The sequence below is a fragment of the Aegilops tauschii genome, chromosome 6, assembly GCF_002575655.3.
Source record: "Aegilops tauschii subsp. strangulata cultivar AL8/78 chromosome 6, Aet v6.0, whole genome shotgun sequence".
NCBI classification, from domain to species: domain Eukaryota; kingdom Viridiplantae; phylum Streptophyta; class Magnoliopsida; order Poales; family Poaceae; genus Aegilops; species Aegilops tauschii.
The window spans coordinates 63,857,052-63,872,968 of NC_053040.3; the positions used below are offsets into that span (position 1 = coordinate 63,857,052).

The 15,917-nt window shown below is 42.4% G+C and overlaps 1 pseudogene; it reads right to left on the minus strand.

Moving 5' to 3' along the window:
* Positions 1-9,929: 9,929 nt before the first annotated feature.
* On the minus strand, positions 9,930-15,525 carry LOC109734321 (metal transporter NRAT1-like; annotated as a pseudogene).
* Between the last annotated feature and the right edge of the window lie 392 nt (positions 15,526-15,917).

The window sequence follows — 15,917 nt, forward strand, 5'->3', positions numbered from 1 at the left end:
TCTCCAACTTGTTCCATTTGGTATAGATGCATAATTACACCATTTGAGAATGTTCACCAAGTTTGAGAGAATTTGGACATGATTGGCAATGTAAAGTTGCTCAAACTTTAAAATGGACAGAAATGGTTTTGAGGAGATTTCATGAGGTTATACTATTCCCCATGACATGAGACTTGGCAAGATCATCAAACATGTCATATGTGACATGCTAGAATTGTATTGGAATTTTTGGGGAACATTTCCTTTGTAAATATTTCAAAAGCTTGAAATATCCAGAAAGGGTTTTTGAGGGATTTGACCAATATTTTGAACATGACCATGTGTTGAAACTCTTATATATGGAAAATATATGTCCACTGAGTTTCCCTAGGTTTTTCCCAAATATTTTTAAAGCATTAAAATAATTTTAACCTATTAAAGACCATTTCTGTACTTAATAAAAAGCCTTTAAATAAAATAGGCAAATAACTTTTAAAATTTTATTTTTGTGGTTTCTGGGTGTCCTATATCTAATAGGAGTCAAATATATTTTTGGAAAGATTTTTACTGCCCTTAATTAAGTACTGGCAGTGCAAATCTCAATTCAGGGGTTTTTGGAAAACTAATTTCTGAAAATACTTTTTGGCCAAATTATTTTTGTAAGAAAATTCTATAAGGTACTATACACATGGAATGTTCATTGGTTCAAGAGTTTGGAGCAAGGAGAAGGAGTATAAGAGTTGGAGGATTTATTTGATTTTTAGAGCACTAGCAAACAGCAGTCAAACATTCAATCAAAGCAAAGACAAAACACTCAAAAGTTTTTGTCAAACCACATTTTAGCATGATTTATTGACTTCAGTGTTGTGGCATGAAAATCAGGGTGTGACACCAAATCATCCAAACTGCCAACATGTGCACTATGTTATGAATAGCCTCAACAAAAACAACAATCACTAGCTGAATAAATGACCCATAAAGGAAATATGTCCTCCAAGACTTAAGTAACACATACCATAAACCTAACAAGAGTCTCATAGCAGGCAAGGCAACAACCTAGTTAAAATGCTTGCCCTAAGGAAGGTGTAGTAGCAATCTTCCGTGTGATGACCCTTCTATCTGTCCTTGCATCTTCCTCTGCTTGTTGATGGCTTCATCATGATCCTTTTTTTTCTTTGATTTCCCCCTTCTTTGCTTGCCATCTCTTGGGGCTCCTCATCGGGACTAGACATGAAGAAAAAAGAGCATGTATTCTAAACTACTTTACTAGTGGCAGGTGGGGTACTTGACCGACATTCTATATAGTTCTTATCAAAGAAAATATTACCCTTGCACCTTACTTTTATCTCGGTCTCCCACTTGGAGCTTAATTAAGCCCTGGGAGGCAACATCGGGGACATGGCCAAATATTTAGTTCACGTACTCCCTCCTTGCCAAATTATATTGCATATCGAATATGGTTACAGTCAAACTTTAGACATTGACCAAGTTTTAGGACAAAATGAACGTTTACAATACCAAATGTATTCCATAAAAATAGATTTCATGTTGAATCTGGTACTGATTTGCTAACAAATCAACATATGTTTTGCCTTAAGATGTAGCCCATATTATCTTTTTTTGGAAGGTTGTAAAACTGGATTCTTAGTATACCCCCTTAAAGAAATATTATGAACCTTAAGCAGAAAACAGTACTAGTTGAAATTGGAGTGAAGTGCATTATATGTCCCTGAACTATTTCAGAGGTGTCATGTAGATCCTCAAACTACGAAAGTCAACATCCAGGTCTTCAAAGTGCAGTAAGTGTGTCATTCAGGTCCAAAATCTGTCCGAACCCATCTGGCCAGCCAGCTGGAGCCATTGACCCGTGACATGTTAGAAGCGGGCCCCTCAATGTAAAGGCCGGTGACGAAAATATGCAAATAAATTCAAATTCAATGTTTCAAAAAAAAAATGTTCGCAGATATGGAAAAATGCTAACGAATTTAAAAGAATGTTCGTTAGTTTATAAAAATGTTCACAAATATGGACAAATGTTCGCTACTTTAAAAAATGTTGGCGAATGATGAATTTGAAGAAAAAAATTTACGAAGATGAATTTGGTAAAATGTTCGCGACTTAAGAAAATGTTTGCTAATGATAAATTTTATTAGAAAAGAAAATATGTTCACGAACAATAAATCTTAAAATATGTTCGCGAACAACAAAAAAAGATCGCGAATATGAAATAAATGTTTGCACCTTTAAAAAAAGTATGCACGGACAATAAATTTACAAAGATGTTCGGGAACGACCAATATTGTTTGCAAATATGGAAAAAAAAAGTGTGTGACTTCAAAAAATGTCCGCGGCACAATGAATTTGGAAAAAATATTAATGATTTTAAAAAATATTTGTGGATGATAAATTTTAAAAGAAAAGAAAATGTTCGCGGACCACCAATATTGTTCATGAATGAATATGTTGACTAACCACAAAACATGTTCGCGAATATGGAGAAAATGTTGGCGAATGATGAATTTGAAAAAATGTTTGCACAAAATTAATAAATGTTCATTTTTTTAAAAAATTATAATTTTTTTGTGAATTTAAAATGTTCACAGATTTACAAAGATGTTCATGGTTAAAAAATGTCCATGAATTTGATAATAAGTTTATGAATTTACAAAATGTTCAAGGTTTCGAAATATATTCATAAATAGTGAAAAAAATGTTCACGACTTTAAAAATAGCGCTAAAATTTCCAAATTTATCTTTCGCGACTTTAAATGTTCATTAATTTGTGGTTGGCGAACACAAGTTCAATTGGAAACCATGAATTTTAATTTATTTGGAGTGAAGTGCATTTATCATTCCCTGTAATTTATTTGAATTTATTTGCATATTTCCGTCACCGGCCGTTACCATGCGGGATCCCCTGTCTGCCGTGTCACGGGTCAACGGCTCCAGCTAGCCGGTAAGGCGGGGTCGGACAGATTTTGGACCAGAATGACATACTTACTGCACTTTGAGGACCTGAATGCCGATTTTCATAGTTTGAGAACCTACATAACACCCCTGAAATAGTTTAGAGACCTACAATGCACTTCACTCTTGAAATTACCATCGTTGGATGTGAAGTCTGGACCTGCTTATCTATATTGTTTAAAAATCCTACCGTAATGTTCTAACCAATTAGAAAATAAACTTGCCCATGTGCTGTAAGAGGGGAATAAATATTGTAATAGGTTAGCCAGTGGTCTACATGCCCATATTAATGTGATTGTGTAAAAAAAGATTTTATTTGGTAAACACTTATTGGCTTACCGAAGAAAACATGATTTTATTTGATAAGTCAGTAAGAGGTGGGGTAGTTGAGGCGGTTTTCGGAGAAAATCGATATCGATGAAAACAAATCAAAGATGGGAGACGGAAAAAAATTAAAACAGAGAGGAGGGAGAGAGGGCATATCTAAGGTTAAGCTTCATGCACTAGCCAACGCAACCAAAAGTCACTACTAGGAAAAGGCCTACTAGTGGCGCACCAGTTTTGCCTACTAATGGCGCACTACTGGTGCGCCACTAGTATCACGCCACTAGTATTTTTTACTAATGGCGCACCAGGCAGTGCGCCATTAGTATAGGCCAAGATGCGCCATTAGTATGCCTCCCAGGGGGCCATATTTACCCATGTGCTTTGCCATACTAATGGCGCACTGCGGGGTGATGCGCCATTAGTATCCTTTGGCATACTAATGGCGCACGTTGTGGTGATGCGCCATTAGTATGTATATTAGGAATTTTTTTCTTTTCTGATATTTGCACAAATTACAAAATATATTATTGGATAGAATATAAACAGCAACACACAGCAACAGCAGATTCATCGAATACAATAGAAAATTAGTCTCCGAATACAATTCATCATATTAGTCTCCGAATTCAAAAGACCGAACAAACATAGAACATTACAAGTCTCGAGACCGCAAGTAGCGAGTTTGTCGAAAGTAATACTAATCCTAACAAGTCCTACTAATCATCATCATACAACTTCTACTCGTTATTAATAACAAGTCATACGATCATCCTGATAGTCATCGAACCAACCCTACTTAACTGTTCTTAGCACATGATCATCAGTATTAGGCAGGACCTAAATACCCTATTTGAGGTAAAATAGCATAAAACAATATAGACCCTGACTCTCCATTATGGAGAATGGAGATCATCCTGTCTCCAATTCTTGCGCGGCGCTTCCTTTTGCTTCCAAGAACCTCCTTACGACTGTCCATACATTTTTTTCCATTCTCTGATTAGCATGTCTCCACTTCTTCTAGAAATCCGGTATGGACAGTTGAGATTCGTAGGATGACCTGGATATAAGTTCAAAACACGAAGGCTGCCATTCTGATACATCAAATGAGGCACATAATCCTCTGGGATTCTCTGTTGAAAAACATAGTAATAACTTCATAGTTAGCAATGATGTACTAGTTTTAGAAGTATGCAAAAGATGCACGGATGTCGTAATAGTAAAAAATCTTACCAGGGTATCTCCATGGTAGTTACCGTAGTTCAACACGTGCACTAGTGGCACGTATTGACCATAATGTTGAGGAGTTTGATTGTAGATATTGTAATTCTCAAGATCAGTACAAAATCCGACCAGATGATTTTTCTCCTGATAAGTTAACTCGGAGCCATCGGTGTAGTGGGTTTTGTCTACCATGTTCCGCACATTTTTTGAACAATCAAAATAAGCTGTCAATGGAAATAAGTTGTCAACTATTTTGAAATAAACAATATAAATTAGTTAATAATTAACTATGGTTGAGAAACTCACATAGCGGTAGAACTGGAGGCGTATCAACAAGGACCCAAATGTCTATATTGTCTTGGTCGATGTCAGGATCATCAAGATCCATGGTGACAAGCATACCCTCATCAAAACCATACATCTTGCAAAATGCTTCCCAATTTTTGCAACCAAAATGGGTTACGCTCTCAGCATTATACAGATTTACTTCAAAATCCACATCATGATGTGTCCTTAGGTGAATTTTCTTCGTTTCAAAATTTTCATGATCTTCAAAATCCATCCTCTCCAAGACATAGCGTCTTGCATGGCATGGGATAAACTATACTCGAATTGTAAAAGATGAAATTACACGTTGAAATAGTTGAAGTCATGCTTAATTATGAAAAAAACACTTGTCATCGTTGCGTACCGTTTCAACTTCGAAGGTCTCCTCGAGCTTAATGCTGAAGCGCCGATCATCGTCCAGGTGAGGCCTGTCGCACAGACCTCGACCGTCGTGGCACCAGTCGCACTCCCCCGGGAGACTTTCGTCGTCCGATGACGACATTTCCTATGTTCATAATTCAAAACTACATCATCTCTGTTGGGTCCAATAAGATAATCCACAGTGTGGTGAAAACACGCCCTTCGAACTGCTTTGAGCAATTGGTGAATGGAGATGGTCTAAGATTTTCAGTAGTAAGAAGTGAAGTGGTAATTTTGAGAGAAAATGGTTAGGATGAGTGGTTCCTACTTAATTAAGTACTAAGACCCCAACCCATGCATTAGTCACAAGCACCCCATATGTCCTATTTTTAGCAAAGTCATGCTAAAATTCATGGAAAATTTCAGCATGACCTTTGCTGAAAATAGGACATATGGAGTACCCGAATTTGCCGGAACGGAAGTTAATCGACATTCCAGCAAACTCAAGAGCCTCTCGGGGTACAGCAGCAGCATCACAGGTTGACAAAATTCCCAAGTAGTACAGTAGCAGCATCACAAGTAGTACCAATGAACATATAGTCCAGCACATTCTGAATTTTGATAAATGACAGCAAGTTAACTCATGCTGACAGCAACAAACTTATAACAACATAAATGAAATTGCAGTTCATACACAACACGTGGCCACATGGCTGCTCCCTCCCCCTCCCTCTCTCTTAGTTTGCTGGAGAGCAGCTTGATGACATTGCTAATCCATATTTACCCACTGGACTGGAGTAGTACTAACTGATCCATTAATAAATTAATTAAGATAATAGTTAGGTTAATCAGTGAAAAGCCAGTAAAAAATGGCGCCACCAGTCAGTGTGCACTCCAAACATCAACTCTGACCGCTGGTGAGGTGATAACAACACATATATTCCCTTCCAAAAAGAAAAAAGAAAGAAATGTATGCGTGGACACATTGCTCATCATCAGTCTAGAATAGGTAGCACATGCATCTGCTACTGTTTATAATTAGCCCCCTCCCTCCCTAACTAACTAGAGTAATTACAGACTTGCTGTCAGCATCACAAGTAGTACCAATGGAAGTGGAGCATTACTACTCTACAGAAAGATAATGCAATGTAACAAAAGTGTAACTCTATCTATCTACAATGAGTGGAAATGGCCAAGCCTAAACAACTTACTACTCGATTGATTAAGCATGTGGATTTGTCAATGATTAATATGATATAAGTGTAACTCTGAAATGAAAGACCATATAGATAAAACAATGCAACAGAAATGAAAGACCATGTGGATTTTCTCAGAACTTTAAGCGCAAATGTCAAGAGCACAGAGTACACATTCTCAAAGAGAAGTTCAGTTCTGCAATCGACAAACCAGACACATTAATTTTTATCAAGGAAGGGTTTACCCCTCCGATTTCCATTAAGAGAAACCAACAGCAAACTACAAGAACCAGTTATCTTACAAAGATAAAACCAAAAGCTACTTACTACAGGAGCTTATGTCTGGACCTGATGACAACACTGCTTATGGACCCTTATAACGCTAAAAAAAGTCGAGAGATTTTACAGAACAGAACTTAGTTACCAGCTTATCGACCTCGCTACAGATAATCCTTTTGTAGGTACCGTCCTTGATGCTTTTCTTTGGAGGTGACTGTGTTTTGTTATACGCAACAAAACTTGAATTAGAATATTTCCAAATCATAAACAGACAATAAAATGCAAATTTGGAGAAATTTGAGCAAATGGATGAATTGTGTAGGTATGCATGGATTTAAGATTATTTGTTCAAAGCCAATTTGTCAATGATTAATATGATATCTCAATTTCCACCAAATAATACATTTGTTATACACCACATTTTCTTTTCCAGAAAAAAGCACACTGGAGATTTGCCCCCCAAGAAAAGTAATGGTATCAAAATGGGGCTGCTAAACTAATCTGATGTCAGAAATCCTCAATGGAACTGGTATTCCCACAGCACTGTCCTGCTTGTGTTTAGTTGGGATATTGTACTGCACAAAAAAGATTGTTCCTTCAATGTGCTTGACAATGCATGTACTACTATGAGGTCCTTACTGATTATTAAATTGAAGCACTGCATCCATCAAGACTATCTCTAAAATGCATTGATGCCCCAAAATAAATACCAGTGAAAATTGAACCCAACACTGTCCTGCTTATGTTTGGTTGTAAGATTATAATAAATAAAAAGATTAGTTCATCGATGTGCTTGACAATACATGTCTTGTGAGAGGCCCTTTCAAATATTAAAATAAAGTACTGCCTCATGAATAAAACTAACTCTAAAATGCCTTAATACCCCAAAAAATGTACAACTGTGGGGTGGTGCTGCTGGAGATGCTGTCGGGGCGGCGGGTGCTGGACAAGAAGGAGGAAGGAGGAAGGAGGAGAGGGACCTGGGCGGGCGCGGCCGGTCGCCGGAGGGGTCGGGGTCGGGGTTGGGGTCGGGGTCGGCGGCGGCGTCGAAGGGATGGCTCGAGGGCGTCCGAGCTCGTCCGGGTCCTGTAGTCGAAGAGGAAGACGGCGGCGGTCCTCCTGGGCGCCTCGGTTGGTCGCGGGGAGGCCGGCGGCCACGTGCTTCGCGGGTCGGCGCGGGGGCGGCGGCGCGGGGGAGCTGCAGTGGTGGGGGCGCGGGGGCGCGGGGGCGGCGGCGCGGGGGAGCTGCAGTGGTGGGGGGCGCGGGGGCGGCGGGGGTGGAGTCCGGCGGGGGTCGGGGAGTTACTGGCGAGGGAGAGGGACGAAGGGGATCTGGCGAGGGAGAGGGTGGAATTAGCTAGGGGGAAACTTACTAATGGCGCACCCCGAAGCGGTGCGCCATTAGAATGTTTTTTTAGATAGCAATGGCGCACCCACCACCGGTGCGCCATTAGTAATCTTTTTTTTACATAGCAATGGCGCACCGGCCAGAGGTGCGCCATTAGTAATCTTTTTTTATATAGCAATGGCGCACCAGCCAGAGGTGCGCCATAAGTAATTTTATTATTATTATTTTTTGTTGCATCTAATAATTTTTTAGAAAATGATATGAATATGAAACAATAATAATTTTTTATAAAAACAGTAATAATTTTTTGTGACGGTGGAGCGGGCCGGGGAGGGTGCGGGGGGTCGTCGGCGGTGATGGAGCGGGCCGGGGAGGGTGCGGTGGGTCGTCGTCGGCGGTGGAGCAGGGGAGGGTGCGGTGGGTCGTCGGCGGCGGTGGAGCAGGGGAGGGTGTGGTGGGTCGTCGGCGGTGGTGGAGCGGGGGAGGGTGCGGGGGTCGGCGGCGGCGGCCGGTGGAGCGGGGTAGAGGGTGCGGGGGGTGCTCGGCGGCGAGGGGGACCGAATCTGGCGAGGTGGGATAGCGATCGAGATGGAGGGGGATCGAGATCAAGTGTCCATGAAATATACACTAATGGCGCACCGGGGAACAGTGCGCCATTACTAGTTTAAACTAGTAATGGCGCACTGTACACTGGTGCGCCATTAGTAGTTTTGCAAAAAAAAAAGATATATATAGTAGTGGCGCACTATGAGGCCGGTGCGCCATCACTAGTTAGAACTAGTAATGGTGCACTGTGCCCTGGTGCGCCATTAGTATGTTTGGAAAAAAAATTGTTACTAGTGGCGCACCGTGTGTCTGGTGCGCCATTAGTGTCTTTCACACTAATGGCGCACCAGCACATGGTGCGCCACTGCTATATAGGAGTGGTGCACCACATGTCTGGTGCGCCATTAGTGGCCATTCCATCTATAGCCCTTTTCCTAGTAGTGAGTCCGCTACTCAATCCATATATAAACTTCAACACCCCATCTCAGGTGTGACGCGGGAAGTCAATACGTGAATAGACTCAGAGGTATGGCTCAAGAGACCTCTACATGGACACAGAGAAAGGAGCGACAATTTTAGAGAAATTGCGAAAGCAAGGACTTAAACTGAAGACTTTAGACCCTGATACTATGTTAAGCTTCGTGCATTAGCCAACACAATGAAAATTTGAACTAATGAAAATGGTTAGGCAATCCACATATACAATTCAACAGAACGAAGTAAGAGTGTACGACACAACACTACATCTTTTTTAAGTAGGAGAAATTCTTGACAAAGACAGATTCTCATGAGGGAACATCCACCTTCTCCAGCAAACTTAGCCGCATCCACGCCCTCCCCGACGATGAGAACAACAAAGAAGCACCTCCACCACTGCCAGAGAATGTTGCAGGCTACAGCCATCAGCCTCATGGTGGACGGCGCGAGGGGGCTCTTGTGCTTCTTAGATTGCCGTGGTTGCTCGACAATAACAATCGCAAGGAAGCCATGACAACGGCTCCAAGTGGTGGTTGAAGTGTCGGCGCTTGCCTTTTGTTGGAAGGCCCTCGCTGGTGCTTCCATTCTTCATGGTTGTCATGGCAGAGAGTTGATGGTAGGGGAGGACGACAGACCCATATTGTGGATTAGCTTAAACCTATGGCCATAGATGTCTCCGGTGACGATGAACATTGCGGGCAGTATCCTTGGAAGTGCCATTGAGGTTTTCATCCCACCTTGAAGCCGGGTGAAAACCCTAGGTCCGACTCCCGAACCAAGCAACTGCAGCATCATGAGAAAAATTGCTGCTAGCATTTCTCATTTGGCGCAGTATGTTTCCATGTTCAGATGTTTAAAATATTTACGACACATAATTATTTTATACTAAAATCTTGCTAGAATTGTGTACAAAATTCACTTTCGTAATATCTCATAAATGTAACACATATAGCCTACCAAAAAAACTCTCACTTCAGCATGTCTTCACAAATACAGGCCACCACTCAACTGGATGTTTCAACAAATGCAACCAACCACAATAGTAATTACACTTGTATGCACTGAACATGTATAGGATGCACAGCGTGCTTGAGGGAAGTATAACCATAGCACATAAGCAAAGGACACCATTGAGCACACTGTCATCCATCATGGTATACTAGCTAGTAGCTACATTGAGGCATCGGCTAGGCTTTCCTGTACGGTGCCGGCTGGTCTCCGTCTGCACCGGACGCCAACACCGGTGCCCTACCAGCCTCCGCCTGGCCCTGCACTCTCTCTGCCACTGGTACGTACGTCACCACCATGTCTTTCCTGAACGTCAGGTACACGACGGCGACGAGGTAGGCGGCCATGAGCGCAAAGACGACCACAGAGACCAGCGTGTTGGTGTACCTTGGGAGGTGGTTATGTGCCAGCCAGTCTATGTAAGTCCATACCAGGAAGTAGGTGTTGACGATGATGAGCGCCACACTGAGGGCCTACGCGATGATCACCGTCTGCACCCATGCATTGATCATCATATGCGTGTTCGCAATTCTGATCTCTAAAGTTGCAATATGTGACATCCAATTTTTTCTATGTGTAATTTTGTGTTATAAACGTTACTATTTGTGAATGTCGATTGTGTAATTTTGTGTTTGTTGTGAGGAAATTGTTTGGAGGCTTACATAGATGGACTCCTTGAGGGGTCCTACTTTCTTGCTGCTGTTGCAGAACTTGAGGAGAGGGATGAGAGCGAATGGCAACTCAAACGAAAGAATCATCTGCATCAGAGAAGAAAAAAATCAGGAACCAAGCTCATCAGTCAGCCCGGAGATTAATATTTCTTTGGGTACAAAGTGCAGATTAACTAATCAGCCATTGCAGTGACCATTTTTTTAACTAGGATGGTGGAACTGGGAAGAGGTCACGGAGGAGTACCGAGGAAAGGATGATTAGCTTGCCAGCGCCTGACGGACCGCTCACAATGGAGACTATAAGGCTTGGAGCAATGGCGATGACCCGGGTGATGAGGTTCCTAACCCAGTTCTTCATCTTCATGTCCAGAAACCCCTGTAACAGCCCATAATTGTAAGGGAAGATGTCTATACTCACTGGCATAGATAATGCTTAAGAATGCCTCTGAATAATTTGCATAAATAAACTGGATAACACCTGGAATAGGAATGGTTACCTGCATGATGACCTGCCCAGCGAATGTGCAACTAATTGTGGTGCTTTGCCCAGAAGCTAGCAGCGCAACCGCATACACAACAGAGCTTGATCTCCCCAAAACATTCTGAAAGGAACAAAAATGATAATTAAACAAGGATTTAATGCAGAACTCTAACATCAGATGTCTGACGGTTATTCCTTTCGCATTACACAACATAAGGTACTTCAGACGCTTTTGAAACTGGAACGATCATTCCATCAGCTCAAGCATGGCATACTCTGATCAGCAGAGGTGCAGATTGGAGAGTAAGATCGCCGCAAGCGCCGGCATCGGCCGGAGAGAGATTATTAGCGCTACAAATGGATCCAGCAACGATAACCACCGCGACGTTGATGAGGAACGCCACGACGAAAGCAAGGCTGCACTCTATGAGGACGTATCTGCAGGCCGCCTGTCCAAAACATATAACAGTGAAGTCAGTGAGCCATTTGCCACTCAGCAACGAACTGCATCTAGTCCTTAGAGCGCTCTTTCCTATCCTATGTGCAACCTACTCTGATGCTTTTGTCTGACCGTGGGGTCTTCCATGAGAGGACCAGGGCAGAGTGCAAGAACAAGTTGTACCTGCATGAATGTCACAGAAAGGCTCGCTATGAATTTTGCATCCATATGGATTGACGCACAATAACCATAGTGAACAACAAGGATGCTGAACAAACCCTGACGACTAAATAAGTTCCTTACGGTGGATGATAGCGCCAAAGAGCGCCATCGCATTGGCAGCAGCACCTTTCCCTCGCAGAGAGGGGACAAACATGCCCTTGGTCACATCTCTAGCAGATGGACTAAGGTAGCTCAATTCTCCGAAGAAGCAGCCTGCCATGGTGAACATGAACGCTGCTATGATGAACTCCAGTTTCCGGGCCTGGTGATACACATGAAGATACATGGTAAGGTTAAATCATAAATAGCTTTTTTTCTCCCCTTTTCGAAAAAAAATACATAGCTGGAAATTTCTAAGGAGAGGTTTGTGTTTGCATACACCAAATCTCTGCACCCCAAGAAGCAAGAGGGTGCTGAACACCGTGAGGATAACTCCAGCCCACACAGGAATTTTGAACAATATGTTGAATGCAAAGGCGGTACCTAACACTGCAGTAGATACAGTATATGTTACTCAAACGTAAAACTCAGCAAAGAAACGAAATATAGAATGGAAGTAACAAATAAGGTGTACTGATCAACCTTCAGGGATATCATCAGAAATTACTGCAAGCTCTGCAATGATCCATAAGCAAATATTGACGAAGGGGGGATACTCTTCCCTGCAGAGTTCAGCAAGATGCCTCCCTGTACAGGATTGAGCGATAAGTGCAGATTTGATATGCAGAAACCATGACAGATTGTTGAGCGAAAGGTACCGGTTTTCACTCCAAGGTTGGCGGATAATGTTTGTATAAAGAGCACAAAGATCATCCCAACTAAGACGACCCACAGAAGCTGATCATGGTAAATTTAAAAATAAAATCAGATTGGTAAAGAAAGAATGCTGAATACGTAGAACAAAAGGAGAGAAACAGAAATGACCGGTAGAGTGCGTTCTTCTTTCATTTTCTTACAGACCTTTTCACTCTATATTGGTATAAATAATTATTTCTCTTGATCACTTCTCTAGGTTTCTTGTATCAGTAATATTATACTCCCTCCGATCCATATTACTTGTCTTAGATTTGTCTAGATATGGATGTACATCCGTATCTCGACAAATCCAAGACAAGTAATATGGATCGGACGGAGTAGCATAAAATCGGCCCTATATGTAAATATACTTCTAGAAAATAAGATATCATGTCGTTCTATGTTGATCAATTGATAGTCTGGGGAAAAGTGTTTGAAATGTTGTGATCTACATATGCAATAAGCAATTTAGCATTGAAAACAGGGTTTATAATCGAGTTTGTTCACCAAGGATTTGAAAAACTGGACCCTGGCTCAGGTTACAATTACTAAGCGAACTGCCATAAGTGGTACTCTCATCCAAATTTGTATGAATTGTCTTTTAGAAAAGGCGCATGATGCAAAATTTAAGAGCATTCTTATCACTTCCTTAAAACTTAACTAAAGCTGCAAAGCTAATCTGCTGCAAAATATATGTTTCCTTTCTGGATACCCCCCAAAAAACTCCTTTAGTGCAGTAGTGCCCATCAGAGGCAAGAAGGCAGCAACTATACTACCTCATACTTGAAGTCAGCTCCAGCTTGCATGTCAGTTTCCACTGTCAAATCATACATCAGAAACAAGCTTTACCACCTTGAAAGTTGGTCTCATTTTTGTTAAAGAGTGTATCTAAACGGTATGCAGCTCTGAGCAAAAATAAAGGAGCTTACAGTTGCTAGGATCCAAGAAGCCAATGGCCACAAGAGCTCCAGACCCAACATGAGCCAAGAACTTCCTCCATCTTGGCTGCTACCATGCAGTAAAAAAGTTCACACTGAACAGAAACAAGTACACAACTTAATTCAACCTTAGAGATGCACAAGAATGTAGTAGTATACCTGCACCTGAAATTCCCCATCTTTTTCGTCACCGGTAGTGCTGTCCTTGTGCTTGCCACCACTCTGCACTGCACCTCCATGGTGAGGTTCGTGTCCAATCTCATCCCTCTCACCAGCCCCTTCCATTCTCTATTGCTAATGCACGTATCTCTGGAAGGACTGTGCCTCTTGCTCTTTCCAACACAGCAACTTCTGTATTTTATAGGCCAGCGACCAGTTGAAGACTGTACCATATAAAACGCAAACTTCAAATACAGTACTATAGCAGAGGGAATAGCTGTCATGGTGGCTCCTGTCGATTCTGCAGTAGTCGCTAGTTTTATGCCTTTCAAAGATGCTACTCTTATACTTCGCCAAATGGCAAGTGTGGCATAAATTTTAGTTTAAACTGTTCAAAGGTGGAAATTTTACTCACGCTTACATTATCCCACCACAGTAGGAGTAGTCCGATAAATCGCTGCAGACCTTTTCCCTTTTCATTTTGGAGGTAGACAACCAGTCACCAAAACTTTGGCAGCTTCGGCAAAACTAGTGTCAATGACAGGTGAGCCACCATGGCGAGTGTGGCATAACAGAGTTGCAATTTGAAACTTGCAAACAAATCCATAAGGAATTGGCTCAAACACCTAGAAGCAGATTAAGCGCGATCACGAATCTGGTCCCCCGCAAAACCTGCAGATCTACCAAGTGGAACTTTTAAACGCAAGGTTTCCCTTCTCCCCACAACTGGTTCCTGCTATCATATTCATACAGGCCTAGAACAATCAAGGCACCTATATGAAGTTTGATATGTAGCTTTACAGCTGCAAACTGGGAACTGGTAGGTAAAAACACCAAGGTCTCTTGTGGTTAGCAAAATACATTAGTAAGAACATCACTGCCACTGATGTGGCTTTGATTGTCCGTTCCTCGCCGAACATTTTGGACCCTTCCCGGCAGCCATTTATCGGTGAAGGCTGGAGGCCCGGACCTGGTGCAGTCCACAACTCTGTTTACATATTCTATTGTAGCCATGCGTACTGCAAGATTGTACTTTAAAAAGCCTTAAAACACTCTCTTTGTTGGAGTGCACACTCTGACTATTCGTCCAAATTGTAAGTGGGAACCTAGGACAGAGTGTAGTGTGATAACCACTTCACGGAGTGAGTATTATCAGAGTAGGAGTCAAGTAACCATCCATGATTTTTTACTGGTATGTGATAATTATTAATTAACAGACTAATCGAGACGCGCCGAATGGCTAGCTTGCTAGGAGTAGATGTGCGCGTCCGTCTATTGGGCGGAGATGGAACGGCGTCATGTGATCGTTGAAGCTAAGAGTTGAACATGGTGAAGGGCAGTAAGCGTTAGAATAGAATAACAAATTGTTCTTTTGAAACGAGCTAGTAGAAGAATAGATTATGTGGATGCTAATGCTCACCGGTGAGCCGCCGCCACGTGCTTGCGCGCCCCTGCACCGGCTAGCCAGCCTGAAGTCGCTCATCCTCGCTCGGCGCCGCTGTTTGCTTGTTCCGCGTGGCGGTGCTGCCGTGGCCCAGGCGTGCATGGCTCCGGCATTTCGTCGAACGGCTGGCGGGCAGCCCGGCGAACGAAGCGCTGGATCAGCTGTCGCGGTCGGACGGCGGACGCGCGGCGACCAGTGGCGGCTCCACCGCGCTCCGAGGCTCCCACTCCTATTCGTACATCGGCGTGCATTTCCGCAGTCACCCGGAGCGTCGCCGCCGTCGATGGCTGCGGGCATTGGTCTCTCTGCCCGATGAACAAGCTCTAATTTTATTCGCATCAGAAATGATGAACGACAGACATACCATCATCAGTAATCAGCAAGACGACAGACATATCATCATCAACAATCAGGTCATACAAGACTTCTTCCTTAGAATATCTTTAACAGACCCATATAATGCTGACCTGCAAAATACAATTATAGTTCGCTGGAAAACGGATTTGCGGGCCGATGCGGGCTGCGGCAAAGCAGGCCCGCATAGCCGACCCGTAAAAAAACATATTCGCAGAACCGAAAATCCGATAAGCGAATTTGACAGCGATTCCGACAATTGAGTTCAAATTCGAAGAATAAAACATAGTTCACGCGCAAATAAAAGCATAGTTTTGTACGACAAACGCAAAAGGACTTCATGCAAAAGTGACGACCACGTCCATCATCATCTTGATCG